Raw genomic sequence first — 15,796 nt, forward strand, 5'->3', positions numbered from 1 at the left:
TAAGATTAAACCTTATTACTTCTGATTGTACTAATGCTATAACTGCCTTGCAGGTCTAGGCAAGATTGATCAAACATCTGCAAGGAAATCGTGATAGAGGTTGATGGGTCGTCTGATCCCTTATTTAGAACACCCATATTTGGAACAGAGGTATCATCAGGGAAAGCTCATTTGGTGGAGCAAAGGATACAAGGTGATTGAGCAAGAAGGCGGGACATTTATTTGGGAAATCAAGGTCTTCTGCCATCATTGCCTACAACTTTTGACGAGCATCCCTGTTGAATTCAATGATGATGGAGGGATGGAGCCTACAGTCCACCCGTTGAATATGCTGAATTTCGATTACCATAATTACGAGTAGAGTTCAGGATGGCAGGATATGTAAACCCTTTATGGACGTACACCTTGTACTTTGATGGGGTGTCCAGGGGTGCATGCAAAAAAGGAAGTGTAGGAGTTGTCATCCGAGACCCCCGACGACACATTGTCATGAAGTTAGCTGCTTATCTCGGGGCGAATTTTACCAATAATATGGCAGAATACAAAGCCCTGATTATGGGTTTGAATATTGCAAAGAAGGGTGGTATCCGCCAGTTGTTGGTGAAAGGGGACTCTCAGTTGGTTTTAAATACTCAATGGGACGTACATGGTGCGGAACCCGATCCTTTGTATGTACCATCATACTGCCATAGCCCTGCTAGACGAATTCAATCGAGTGGCTTTTCAGCTGATTCCACGAAATTGGAACCAGTTTGCCGATTCATTGGCTAATCTTGCGTATGAAGAGGACCTCTTCTTTAATTGTGGCCCTTGTCCCGATATATCTATTGATGGTGAGACAGGACCTGGTCGTTTGTGGGGTATGCTTTCTAAACATGCCCTCTTTGGCAGACGATGGTTGATTTGGGTGATGCAGAGGGTAAGCGAGACTCATCTACCTTTATTATCTCAGACCCACAGACTGATTCGACGACATGTGATGCGCACACCTCTTGCGATGTGCGCAGGAGGGATAGGTCATAATTTAATGCACCTAGTTTAGGGCTACAAGCCCTGTTCCCCTGGGAATAGTATGCTTTGATGTCTATCATGGTTGTTTCCAGGTGGATGTTCTGCCTAGTATTGTTTGATTTCATTAGGCCAAGAGGGCCGATTTAGTTTTGTAGCAAAGTCATGTCTGATTTCATTAGGCCAAGAGGGCCATTTCCCTGTCTAGTGCGGGTGCGTTTAATTGGGTTTTTGTTTAGTGTTGTGCTGGACAGGTTTCGCGGGTTGTGGAATTTTGTGGAGCCTGGAGGAGCCTTTGCTGCGATGGAAGCTTCTTGTGGCCACTCCAGGTGATATTTCTCCTTTACGAGTACCTTTCTTTCCTGTTATATGTGTATTTGTACTTGTTGAGGGGATACTTTTTGTTGGGGACCGGCGACCAAGGCATGAAGTCCCAGGTTTAGGCTAAGTATGTTTGAGGGAGGTCGGAGTAGTCATTGCCTCCTGTAAAGACATTGTTAGACATTGAAAGACCTGTTTTAGAAGGAAGTCCTAGTGGCCCTGTCCTGCTAACCTGCTAGGCAGCCGTTCTAGGAGTTCTTGTTAGTAGTGAGGCAGTTAGAGAAGCCTGCTAGAAGATAATAATAATGATGTCAAGAAATCCTGAATATCCTAAAAGATGAATATAAATGCGAAGGTGTGTAAAAAGGGGTTCTAACCCCTATCAAAGACGAGGAGAAAAGAAATGAAAATATATAAGCAGTTGATCATTGCCTTGCGAAGGCCTGGTAGGTTCCTGGGGACGAGTCAGACCCGGGGCCGATACCTTGTCTTCCTAGGGGTGGCTTCTTGCTGGAAAAATAATATCAAAACCAGGAAGGTTGGAGCGAAAATAAAAGTGAGCGTTAGAAAAGGATTAAGTGTCGCCTTGCGAGGGCCTGGTAGGTTCTTGGGTGCCGAGACAGGTCCTGAGACCGATGCCCTGTTCTCCTTGGGTCACTACGCTCAGCTCCCTCCTTTTTACATGCCCAAGTATGTTCATCTCATAAAAACCCTAAAAGAAGAAATGGACTGAAAGAAAATATCCTTTGCTCAGGCTATAGGAGTCCTCGCCTTGTAGGAGCTCCTAGTTGTGTTGTCTTTAGTTGGTCAGTAGTTCAGCCTACCACTTAGGGCAACCTCTTTGACAGTTTTTTTTAGTTTGGCTGTGTTGGAGCAGCTGGTTAGTGACTCACTTCGGATCTTCTATTAGATGATGCTAGGCCTACTCCTTGTGGATGTCATGCCTTGGTTCTGTCCAGGGGTAGGGGGAGCATTGTGCTGAGTTTTATGATGATAATTGTTTTGTATCAGTTTGATGCTTCTTTGGTTGTTTATGTGCAGATATGTTCGTGGATTCGACGGGCTGAGTCGCCCTATCCCGTGGTCGCCAATGAGAGCGGAATTTAGGTGACGGGAAGTGCTTAAAAATAGCTAAAAATTATGAAGATCAAGGGAAAAATATCCACCGTCAAAGGCGGCGGCTCGATCTAGGACGATTTTAAGCGCCAAAGTGCTTTAAAGGCGCCCGAGCGACACTTGGTGATTTTTCATAATTTTTCAGACAGTCATGCGGGTTGACACAAGCTACTGGCCAATGCGGGATGCTAAGCCGGACGCCCAGGATTTTTCAGAGCTCAATTCGGAGTCCGGACAGGGAAATGGCCAAGGAAACGGTCAAGATATGAAAAGGTGGACACTTGGGAGGCCAAATTTGAGCATGCCTTTTGAGTTTGGACCCCCCCCAAAAAATTTATGCACCTTATGAAGCAAAAAACGTGGAGAGAGAATGAAGAGGCATGAAAAAACGTGGAAAAAGATGGCGCCCGAAAAATGCGCCATGAATGGATGAGAGGCATCATGGCTGCTGCAAACAACCCCCCCAATGGATTATGGGGCTTCATTCCCCTCTGTCTGTGGACTCTATCGCCGCCTCTCGCCCGAGAAATGGTGGTCTCTATGAAGAATTCTGATTTCAGTCTTTCTCTCTCCTCCCTCTCTCTCTTCTAAGAGGCAGTTCATGTGTGGGAAGGAGCAATGAAGAAAGAATGATGGAGACTTGTCCGGCATGGACCGGATTGCTCCACGGGCTGAGAATGGTGATTTGTGATGTTGCTGGACATGAAGTGTTGCTGTTTTCCAAATCTACAGCCATGGACACGAAACCCGAAACACGCGTTTAAGCGGTAAACTAAAAAATTACAAAGAAAATTTAGTGTTTTATGCTTTTGATTGATGGAATGCCGTTCATATGGACTAAGATTTGATTATGTTGTTGATTCTTCTGAGTTCTTACTGTTTATAACTAGAAATTATGAAAAACATGCATTTCATGGCTCGAAATAATGTCAAGAAACCCGAAAACCATGAAAAATGGGGAAAAACAAGGGTTTTGGGCGTATAAATGGGGAAAACCGTCGATACACATCAACTAATCTTTCAATTTTGTTACAAATGAACTAAGGGCCACAGCCCATAAACTGGTTTTCATTTTCAGCAATTTAAAAAATACAAGAAAATGAAGAAAATGGGGGAAAATGATAAAAAAACCATGAAAAATAGGGGAAAAATACATTTGGGGCTATGAAAAATATAGAAAAAATAGGATTTATGTTTGTTGATGTATAGCAAGGCTGGGGCATGAAGTTATGCTTCAGTTCAGCCTTGTTTATATGTTTTAGTGCGTGTTTCCTTCCTTTCTCCACATAAAATGACAAGGAAACCCTAAAAGAAATGAATGCAATGATACACTATCAAAACGGGGAAGGGTAGAGTTGTGGAAAAAATGGTTAAATGCCACTGAGCATGAGGGATAATTTGCTGATTTTATATGCATCGCATCTAGGACGGAATAATAATGATAAAAATTAAAACCTAGTAGCACGAAGATCACTTCGGTGCTAGGTGTTGCAGCGAAGCACAAAGCGGTTAGAAAGAAAAGCATGAAAGAGATGTTTTGCACTTACACGCTGCTGGTTTTTTAAAATGTTTGAGCACTAGGCATCCACCTCTTTGCATGATCATTTAGAGGAAATTAAAAGTATCAGAGTTAGCTCCTGGATATGCATAGCAATTGTATATAGTAGGCCCTTGACCCACCGTTGAGAGCGTGAGGTTCCTATGCTGTAGGCTAGTCGAGGGTTATAGGGGAAGTCAAGTAAGGACAATGGTACATTCCTGGATACGTTTATTTGGTACCTTGAGTGACGTTTGTGCGAAATGTCTAAATGTTGAGCGGCGCATCGAGGGGCCAATCCCCGAGGTGTAGGAGAGTCGCAGAGGGTTGACGGCATTCAGCCGTAGGAGGAACCCCATGTGTATGTGATTCGAGCCTTTTGGCTATGTGAAAGGGACTCCCTCTGAGGAGCAATATTGGGTTAGGATCAGTTGGACTACAACGTATTACAAACGCAATGTTTAGGAAGGCAGAGATTTTGATAGACGCTCCTGGCCGCGAGGCCGAGGGGTTGTCTTGTGCATAGTGACGAGGTCCGGCTAGTGCATGAGCCAGTGCCGGCCCGTTTTTAGGTCCATCATTGACCACGTGGAGAAAGTGGACCGAACCCACCGCGAGAGGCCCTCTCCGTTGAGCGCTACTTGGAGGAGCAGGAGGACGCTTGGGTGCCAGGGGGGCTCTAGCTATAAATCCCTCGCCTTTCGGGCCCTACACAAGAGGCTAACATGACTCGGGATTGGATCTCAAGGCCCCCATACTAGTCTACATGCAGAAACTTGGATTAGTATCCCTGTGGATTTCTAGATAGCCTTCGGGACCGGTTGGACTCTTTTGTTTTTCAAAGATAAATATGATGACATGTTAATAAGGAACTTGTCTGATATTGTTTTTCTATGTCAAGTGATAAGATTACGTGAAGGAACCAGTGCCTAATGGGTTAATTAAAGAAGCTGGTTGTTACATGTCCAACTAATGTGTTAGGTAATTAAATAACTAAAACAACCCGAGGAAAGTGCTGAGGATGGGCCATAGGTTCGTCCTATGGATGGGTGGTCCCGATTGGCCGGGAACTTTTCTCAAATCACGATGGATAGTAGGAAGATCGTCAAAGAACTCGAACAACAAAAGCATTGACCTAGAACTATGATTAAACCTAATTTACACTATTTTAGGGGAATAGAATGGGACTATGCCTTATGGTGGCAGAGAGGTTGAGCTTTGCATCCCTCTCATTTCCCATTCTCCTTGAACCAAGTACAGCGTGAATCCGGTTCGAACCTGGCGTTTCTACGTAAAGTAGTTCTCTTGGGTCCGACGCTAGTTGCCATTAGGAAATGACCAATAAGGAAAATCCTAATTCAGGTCGATCCTAAGTGGGGACGGCCGGAATACTTCAGCTACATGGCAGACGCGAGAAGCCCTAGATTGCAAACCCCGTAACACTCCATGGGAGTGCCGGGTGGAGCTTTCTAGACATCCTTTCCGATGGACTGCTAAGACGTGTCCTGGAAAATACAAATGGACACGTTACACTACGCATGGACATCCCTACAAGTCCTCATGCCCAGGTTTTTAGAAGTTTAATTTCGCATAAAGGGAATGCATTGGGCACATTTAATTTTAATGGGAAAGTTATGAATGCAATTACTCATTCGTCTTACGAGTTTTAGTTACATGTTGCACTTTGTTTGCATTTCCAAAGTGACAATCCTAAACGCATATTGCATAGGTTAAAAGGATGAAAATTTGTTTAAATGCAGCTTTGTCTTCCTCATAAGAAAGAACAAGTGCATAATGCATTTAGGCAATAACTTCCTTGTTGTGATTCGCATGAGAAAATCGTTAACATCTCTTAGATGTTGTCCAAAGAATTGTAGTGCATGAAAAGGAAACCATGAACTTACGTGTTGCATGCGAGGATGCTTGCATTTTTAAGTCGGATTAAGTGCCGTTGAAGGGATTAAGTCAACAATAGTCTTATGACATTCGTCATGCATGAACTTCTTTATTGAAGTTGTTTTAGAAAAAGATGCATTCATGTTAAAGCCTGATTTTAATTGCATTAAATGAAAGGTTTACAGGCATAGTTCTTAATGTAAATCTATGTAGGTTTTATGCGAGTTATCCCCCAAATTGTCAATCATCATGATTTTAGCAAGGAAAACAAAATGTCATTGCAAACCTTATAGTTGCTTAGAAGTAAAAGTCTATGATTCGCATACTTGCATGGAATGTTGTATCTTGAATTTATTTATTTGCATCTCTTCTAAGCAAAGATCACTCTTGTCGTAAGGCAATTAGATCATTTTAGGTAGACCACCTATAATGGCATAATCCTCAAGGGATTCGTAAAAGCATAACTAGTTCGTACGACGAACACCTCAAAGTGCTAGTTAAACCCAAAAAGCTATGAACTTCGCTTACAATGGTTGGAGGTGGCCAATCTTGTACATCCTTGACCTTGGCCGGATCTACTGAAATTCCCTTTTCTTAAATTATAAACCATAAATACTCGATTTTCTTTTTAAAGAACACACACTTCTTCTTCTTAGCATATAGCTTGTGAGTCCGCATTGTCTCAAGAACTATTCGCAGTTGTGACTTGTGACTTTCTTCATCCTTGGAATATGTTAAGATGTTGTCAAAGAATACAATGACGAAATCATCAAGATAAGTGTTGAATATATCTTGCATTAATCTATTGAAGGTAGCAGGGGTGTTGGTTAATCCAAATGACATTACGATAAACTCATAATGACCGTACCTTGTGCTAAAAGTGATTTTTGGGATATCTTCTTACTTGATTCTAATCTAATAATACCTTGATGTGAGATTAATCTTGGAGAAAATCTTCACTCCCTATAGTCAATCAAGTAGTCTGTCGATCCTTGAAATCGGATACTTATTCTTGATTGTTACCTAATTTAGCCCTTGATAATCAATGTAGAGATGGAGAATCCCATCCTTCTTTTTCTGAAATAACACTGGAGCTCCCAAAGGTGAGTTACTGGGTCTAATGCATCCATGATCTAAGAGATGTTTGAGTTGTTCCTTTAGTTCTATGGCTTCCCGAATGGACATTCGATATGGTCGCTTTGCAACTGGTGCAACTCTAGGTACTAGCTTGATTTTGTGGTCGACTTCTCTCTATGGTGGTGAAAGTTTAGTTAATTCTTTAGGAAATACACCAGCATATTTCCTAAGCCATGATGGTTTATCTTTAGCTTCTTTATCTTATGCAGTTTTATTTAATTTGACTAGGTATACAAGTGAGCCTTTTCTTAAACCTTTAGCGATTCAAGAAGCTTTCGCTAATTGAATCTTTGGTTTTCATTCTTCTCCTTGTATGGTCACTTGTTGTCCTACAAGATTCAAGAATGTGACTTGGCCCTTTTCACAGTGAATATGAGCGTCAATGGGAATTAACAAGTCCATTCCTAATAGGCACTCATAGGTTCCCAGACTCATCACTTTGAATTTCATGTTAGTCTGATTGCCACCCAGATTAAACTCCACCTTACTTGTCTGTTGTGTTGAGGAAACTTCTTTTCCATTTGCTAACTCAACTATTAGCCCCAGGTGCACGCATTGTGTCTATGCCTAGTTTTCTAGCACAACTTGGTGATATGGATGAATTTGTGCTTCCAAAAGCAATCAAAATTTTAAACGGTTTACCATTATAGGTTGATGGTGTTTGAATCACTGTAATATTCCCTCTCAAAAATATTACCCAACTTGACTCCCTGCATGCCGCATAAACCCTATGCAAGGTTATCTTCTGTATGGTAATTGCCGGCAGTTTAATTTGTAACCCGCACGCGTGAAAATGGAACCTCCGCATTGGAAACCAAGCCCGGGGTTCAAATCCGCATAACCGCGGGGAAACACCCTCTTGGGAGGGGGAAAAATGATAATTTTAATGCAAATTTGTTTATTATTATCACTTTCCCCCAGCCGATGCATGGCTGGAGGAGAGAGAGTGTGGGAAGGGATGGGCTAGTTGGGAGTGGTGGGTTGCATGAGGGGGGGAAGCCATGTAGAGCCCACGTGGTGGAGCTTCTCTCCCCACCCCTTGGGCTATAAAAACCCCCCCTTAGCCTTGGAGAAGGGAGAAAAGGCTGCTGAGGCTGCCTTGGAAGGAGGAGGTCGTCGTGCTGAGGGAGAGGAGAAAGAGATTGGAGGCCGCCATCGCCATCCCACGCCAGCAGGCTACCATGCCATCGAGAGGAGGAGGAGCGCCGCTGCTGCCATTAATCCACCGCCACCGGGCTGAAGCCGCCATCGCAGTCATCGCAAGCCGTGGCCCCACATTGCCACAGCAAAGTCAACCATTCTCCCCCCAATCGATGTCATCCTTCTTCTTTCTATTACCCCCCTCAATCATTTCCCTTGACCCATGTGTTTCCTCGGGAGAAGCAGCAACTTCCTAGAGCTTCTTGGAAGCTTCCATAAGGGGGCTTCCTTAAGGCCTCTTTTTGCGTGGCCACCCCCGGTGTTTAAAAGCCCCCATTCCCAAGAATATTTTTCGTAAGAGCCCCATTTCCACAAGTTCTCATAAAGACCCAATCCCATAAGTTTTTTTTTCCATAAGGCCTCCCATAAGCCCAAGTCTCACAAGCCCCGGCCTTTTAAAGATCCGAAGTTTGGTGAAGGTATCTCCTACGTACGAGGGAGAACGACAAGATCTTGAGGGTGCTTATCAAGGCCGAGGAAATTCACCGATCGCGTAAGGGTAAAGGTAAACCGAAAATCTGTAATCACGCCTATGATGGCCCCCAAGAATTCGCAAGGCGCGCCTGAGGTTCTTCTCCTAACATTCACGTGGACATCTCCCCGAGCCCACAAGTCCACGTTTTTTTTCGAGTTTATTCTCATATAAAGAAATGAGTTAGGAACGCTTAATTTCATAAGGAAGAATGCATTTTGCGCTTATCATTAAAGCATGTGGCAGCGATAAATGTACACTTGATAAATTATCTCTTTAAACATTAGACAAGGTTGGTGCATGTCATGAAATTGGAACGTTGCATTTCTAGAATTGTCCGTCTTAGGAGATTAGCTGCATGTTGCTAATTTTGGTGCATTTCCTAAGTAATGAGTCTAAACGCCTATTACTTAGGGCAAAGGAATGAAATTGTTAAGTGCATTGGCCGTTAAGTGCATTGTTAAGTAATGAGTCTAAACGCCTATTACTTAGGGCAAAGGAATGAAATTGTTAACTGCATTGGCTATGGAGGAAAGGAGTATCTTGCATTGAGTCACTAATTCGGACAAGGGAATTATTAACTTCCATTTCACGGCATGAAAATGAACTCTAGTCTTGTAAGTTGCATGGAAAAAGGATGCTGGGAATGGATTAAATCATTACTAGCCTTTGTGTTACATGAACTTCATTTTTGAGGTTGTTGTATCTAGGGGTCGCATGTTACATATTCACAAATTTCATTTCGTCAAGTTGCATTTGGAAAAGATTGCAATGCTTATTAAAGTATGAAATTCAAACACTTAGACAAAAGAGTTGTAGACATGATTCTTGAATGTAAATCCTAGTAGGTCCTATGTAAGTTATCCTTCAATTTATCATGTGTTTTGATTTTTAACAAGGAAGGATAGGGTTATTGTGAATCTAGTGGTACGTAGAAGCAATGAGCTGCGTGTTTACGTATATTGTGACATGTTGCAACTAGTTTTCTCCTTTAGATCAAGTTGAACATCTCTAGGAATGGTTCGTCCTTGTCACAAGACAAGTAGATCAAATTATCTAAATCACCTAACCCACAAGGGATTCTTATAGGCTTGGTTCAGACGATACGATAAATAACCCAAGTACTATCTTGGGTTTAGCACGTTAAGGATATGGCCTAGTTTCCCACTTGTTGCCAAGTCAAAACCCTCATACCCAGAGGTCCTACCCACATTCACAGAATGTTGGGTCAATTGGATGCTCATGCAAATAATGATCTAGGGTTTCTACCCTAAGGATCATTCGTTCATTTGCTAACACTCGGATTGAGTTGGAATCCCTAGGACCAAATGTTGTCAGCCTAGTGCAATTAGGATTGGGTTGGGTAAGAAGACATCCTAAACCCTGCTTCTTATCTAAACATAATTCCTTGACCAGAAAACGCCGTTCAATTGGTGAAATGATCCCATGGAATAGATGCGACACTTGTGCAACAAGTTACAACGTCGCATGGTCTTGTAGTTTGATCACAAGAGAGTTTTGCCATTCCTTAGAAAGGGGTTGGCAGGTTCTTGCGCAAGTTTATCTTGCAAGAGGATGAGTAGTCATCCTGTTACATCACCTTTCTTGGGAAAATTTTCCAAGTTAAGGGAAGTTAGGTATTTTCTTGGAAGCAAAGGATCAATCAACAATTTAGAGCGACATGGTCGCCAAAATTTAATGTTAATTTATGAACCTATAGTATTGGTTAAGTTGGGTTAACATGGTATGGCCCTAACCCAAGGACAAAAGGGTGAACAAACAAACCCTTGGGGATCTTGCCAAGTCACAATTGATCCCGAATCGAATGCTTGATGCATTCGGAGAGAAGGATTCACTCCTTAGTAGTTGGCCAAAAATAATCGACCACTAGAATTGATTGTGCTTGTAACAGTTTAGGAGCACTGTTTGCATTGTTTGCTCAAGGAACTAAAGGATGGAAAGATATTTAATGCTTCAGGTTGAAGGCTTGAAGGGAGAGGCAGCTTTAGCTAGCCCCAATTGTCTGCCTAACACTAACCAAGGGGGTTGTTAGCCGCGTCGGGAACGTGGACCGAACCCACCGTGTGAGGTCTCTCCGTTGAGTGCTACTTGGAGTAGGAGGACGCTTGGGTGCCAAAGGGGGCTCTGCTGTAAATCCCTCACCTTCCGAGCCTTGCACAAGAGGCCAACATGACTCGGGATTGGATCTCGAGGCCCGCATACTAGTCTACGGGTGGAATCTTGGATTAATAATCCCTGTGGATTGCTGGATAGCCTTCGGGCGGAGTATGGATTAGCCTGTGGGTTGGACTTTATGGATGTATTCCAAAGATAAATAAGATAAACTGTTGAAAAGAAACTTGTTTGAGATTGTTTTTCTATGTCAAGTGCTAAGATTACGTGAAGGAACCAGTGTGTAACTAGCTAATTAATGAAGCCTCTTGATGCGTGTCCAACTAAATGTGGTAGGTAATTAGACAACTAAAGGAACCTTGAGGAAAGTGCGGTGGATGTGGCCATGGGTCCGTCCTACAGATGGGTGGTCCCGGTTTGGCCGGGAACTTTTCTCAATCAAAATAGATAGTAAGGAGCTCTTCTCGAAGGAAATGAATAGCAAGGGTGCTTACCTAGGGTTTAGGTTACTAGAATCCTGATTTATGTTGTTTTAGGGGAACGGAATGGGATTATGCCTTATGGGCAAAGAGTTTGAGCCTTGCATCCCTCTCGTTTCCCATTCTCCTTGAACCAAGTGTAGCATGAATTCACTTTGTCCCTGGCATTTCTACGTAAAGTAGTTCACTTGGGGGTTCGATGCTAGCTGCCGTTTTAAGAAAGTGACTATTAAGGAAAATCTTGATTCAGGTCGGTCCTAAGTGGGAACGGCCGAAATACTTCCGTTACGTGGCAGACGCGGGAAGTCCTAGATCACAAACCCCATAACATTCCATGGGAGTGCCAGGCAGAGCTTTCTAGACTCTCTTTCCGATGGATTGCTAAGACGCGTCCTGAAAGGGAACAGATGGACACGTTACAGTTGGTATCAGAGCGAACCAACGAAGGATCTATCTTTATAAAAAAACTTAGGAAGTAAAGCAAATGTTGCTGTTAAGAACATTTCCTTACTTTCGATGCTGTCTTGTAGAATTATGAAGGAACACATTCTTAGTGTTCGAAGTCGTGTTTATGACCGTGATGCATGCCTCGGATTATCGAGACGAAGGATCGATATGATGAACATCCTAGACCACATTTACAATCCATCGCCTCTGTACGTGGAACAAAGATGGATGGGTGTTTCAAGGATCTATTACATAGCTGCCCACCGACTTGCATATCTTCGAATTAACTTGAAGAGAATCAAGTGGATGGAGGACTTAAAAACCGTGAAGCTGTTTGTCTTTATTGAGGCTCACGCAAACGCGACCCTACATGTCAGAGGTTGAAGGGTTAATCAAAATAAGTATGTGTACGCGGAAGTGATTTGAGTAATCCTTGCTGACCAAATCAAGATGTTGGGACGTCATGAGAAGAATGGATATCAAAGGAAGAGATACCCTAATCTTCCAATGACCTATTGATTCCTAAAAATCGATGACCCCAATCCGTACTACTACTCAGTTTCTGTAGCTGAATGCAACAACATCTTATTCTCCTCGAATTAATGTATCAGCTTGTTCCATCGCCCAAGAATAATTGTACTCCGAAAGGGATATGCCCATATGAATGAAATAAGACTTCTTCTTATCAATGATTGTCTTGACTGTGAATGTTGATAAAGAAGTAAAGTGACTTGGTCACTTGGCTAAAAGCTGAAGTAGATATGTAATGTAATGTGGAATTCTTTCTGGGAGGAAAGTCGACTTCGGTCAGATTTAGAGTCATGAACCTAGGTATCCATGAGTGTTTGCTCGGAATGGATTGGCTTAAACCTAATGACGCCCACATTCATTGTGGGAATAGCCAAGTTTCCTTTCGAAACTCTGAAGGGGAATTGGTCACAACTCAAGGGGAGGCTGGAAAGCCAAAAATTCAATTGGCCAAAGAATCTCGGATTATAAAGGGAGTTAGAAAGGGACTACCTGTCTACTTGATTAAGCTTAATAAGCTAGATCAGAATCAAGAGTTTGGTCATGGCTAAAGGATTACACAGACATATTTCCTGAAGAGCTGACAGAACTTCCGTCTCAAAGGGAAGTTGATCATGAGATTAAGCTAGTGCCGGGAGCTACGCCAATTGAAAAGAGGCCTTATAGGATGTCCATCCCGGAAGTGATTGAGCTGAAGGAGCAATTCAAGCAACTGTTAGATTAAGGCTACATGCGTCCCAGCAGTTCGCCATGGGGAGCTCCAGTGCTGTTCCAGAAGAAGAAGGATGGAATGCTTCAGCTGTGTATTGATTACAGAGGGTTGAATCAATCAATCGTTAAGAACAAGTACCCTATTCCTAGAATAGATAAACTTCTTGACCGCCTTCAAGGTGCGAAGATCTTCTCCAAGATTGATCTCAGGTCTGGATACTATCAGATAAGGATCAAGGAAAAAGATATCCCAAAGATGGCATTCAACACAAGATATGGACACTTTGAGTTCTTAGTCATGTCATTCGGGTTGACGAAGGTACTTGCCACCTTTAACAAGTTAATGCAAGATATCTTTAGGCCATATCTTGATGACTTCGCACTTGTCTTCTTCGACGATACCTTAGTCTACTCCAAACAGGAAGAAGATCATGAACCCCAGCTTCGCATTGTCCTTGAGACAATGAGGGCACACAAGCTTTATACTAAGATGAAGAAATGTGCATTCTTCAAACGTTAGATTGAATATCTAGGATTCATTGTGTCAACGGAAGGAATCTCAGTGGATCCCCGACCAAAGTCAGAGCTATTCTAGAATGGCCAATACCAACAACTATCAAAGAAATACGCATTTTTCTTGGATTGATAGGATGGTATAGGGTCTTTATCAAAGACTATGCTTTGATTGCAACACCTCTAATGGATCTACTGAAGAAGCAAACATCCATTGCATGGTCAACTGCCGAACAATCTAGCTTTGATAGATTAAAGCAAAGTTTGTTATCAGCACCTATCCTGAAACTTTTGAACCTCAGTAAGGAGTTCGAAGTAGTAACTGATGCTAGCACGCTTGCCTTAGGATGCGTGCTTATGCAAGAAGGTCATCTTGTAGCTTACTCTTCAAGAAAACTGAAGAGCCATGAGAAGAATTATGCTACCCATGATCTAGAATTGTTAGCTGTCATCCATGCTCTAAAGCTTTGGAGACACTACCTGTTGGGTAACAAGTTTACTCTAGTGACGGATCATAAAAGCCTCAAGTGGATCTTTACCCAGAACGAGCTCAATATGAGGAAATGTCGGTGGATTGAAGTGCTGGAGGAGTATGATTTTGAAATCAAATACCGGCCTGGAAAGCAGAATGTAGTTGCGGATGCACTCAGTCGTCGTAAGGCATTCCTTAATTCTCTAATCTTGCAAAATCCATCAATAGCTAGATCTCTAGCCACAAAGGTATCCATGGCAAACAACCCACTACTTGAGCTAGCTAGAGAAGAAGCATGCCATGATCCAACCTATCAAAAGATGCTAATGGAGATCCCTATCAAGGATTAGGACCAAAAGCTACAAGCTAAGTATCATGAATTCTCTATCAGTAGTGGACTTGTCTACTATAGAACGAGATTATGTATACTGGCAAGCCAGTCACTCAAGTAGAAGATACTTTGGGAAGCTCATGCTTCCCCTTTCTCAAGACATCCTAGCTATGCCAAGACCCTCAATACAATTAGGAAGAGCTAATATTGGGAGAGGCTTAAAGATGACGTTCTCAAATATGTCACTCAGTGTTTGTCTTGTCAACGTATTGAGGACGAACATGTCAAAATGTGAGGAAAGTTACAACCACTTGACATTCCCCAAATGAAATGGGAATTCATCAGTATGGACTTTGTTGTTGGCCTACCCCAAGTTCAGGGAGGATACAACTCCATTATGGTTGTGTTTGATATGCTTACTAAGGTTGCACACCTTATGCCTGTTAAGACAAACTATAAAGCCTCAGACATTGCAAGATTAAGGAGATATTTAAGCTACATGGGTTGTCCAGAAGAATCATTAGTGATCATGATTCTCTCTTCACATCACACTTCTGGAGAGCTATCTTTGAAGTCATTGGGACTCAACTCTGTTTTACTACAGCTTACCATCCCCAAACTGATGGTCAAACGGAGCGAGTCAACCAAGTCATCGAGGATATGCTAGGGCACATTGTTACTGTGAACCAAAAAGGTGGATTCAATACTTGCCTTTGGTTGAATTTGCCTACAATGCTTCTTACCAACAAAGCATTCAGATGACCCCTTTTCAACCATTGTATGGGCATGACTGTCAAAGTCATTTAAACTTCTCAGATCCAACCCTGAGGGTTGAAGCTTCAAGGCAGATGCTGGAAGATATGGATGACCAAATGAAGTCAATAAGATAGGACATTCAAGCTGCCAAGGATAGACAGAAGGCATACCCAGATTTGAAATGTCAAGATAGAACCTGTGATGAAGGAGACATGCTCTTCATTTTCCTATGCCCAAAGAAGAGTTCCCTATCCTTAGGAGACTGCAAGAAGCTAAGTCGAAGGTATTGTGGACCATACAAGATCCTCAAGTGCCTAGGACCCAATGCTTATAGAATGCAACTCCCTGAGAACCTAAAGGTTCATAATGTATTCCATATCAGCCTACTAAAGAAGTATGTACCTAATCCCAGCCATGTACTTGGTGACCAACATGTTGTAATGCCTAGCCAAGGAGTCCTTGAGCTACGGCCTGACAGGATCTTAGATGTTAGGGAGAGACAATTGAGATCCAGAACCTTGAGAGAATGCCTCGTCCAGTGGAAAGATTATCCCAAGGAGGATGCCACTTGGATGGATGAAAGCACTCTCAACCAACAATACCCCTAGTTCTTCTCGAGATGAGGACATCTCGATTCCTCTAAGGGGGAGAGAATGTAATATTTTTGCTTGAAAATATTACCCAACTTGACTCCCCGCACGCCGCGTAAACCCTATGCAAGGTTATCTTCCGTATGGTA

This window comes from Lygodium microphyllum, chromosome 20 (genome assembly GCF_053477565.2).
Source record: "Lygodium microphyllum isolate KBCC chromosome 20, Lygodium_microphyllum_v1.1.10, whole genome shotgun sequence".
NCBI classification, from domain to species: Eukaryota; Viridiplantae; Streptophyta; class Polypodiopsida; order Schizaeales; family Lygodiaceae; genus Lygodium; species Lygodium microphyllum.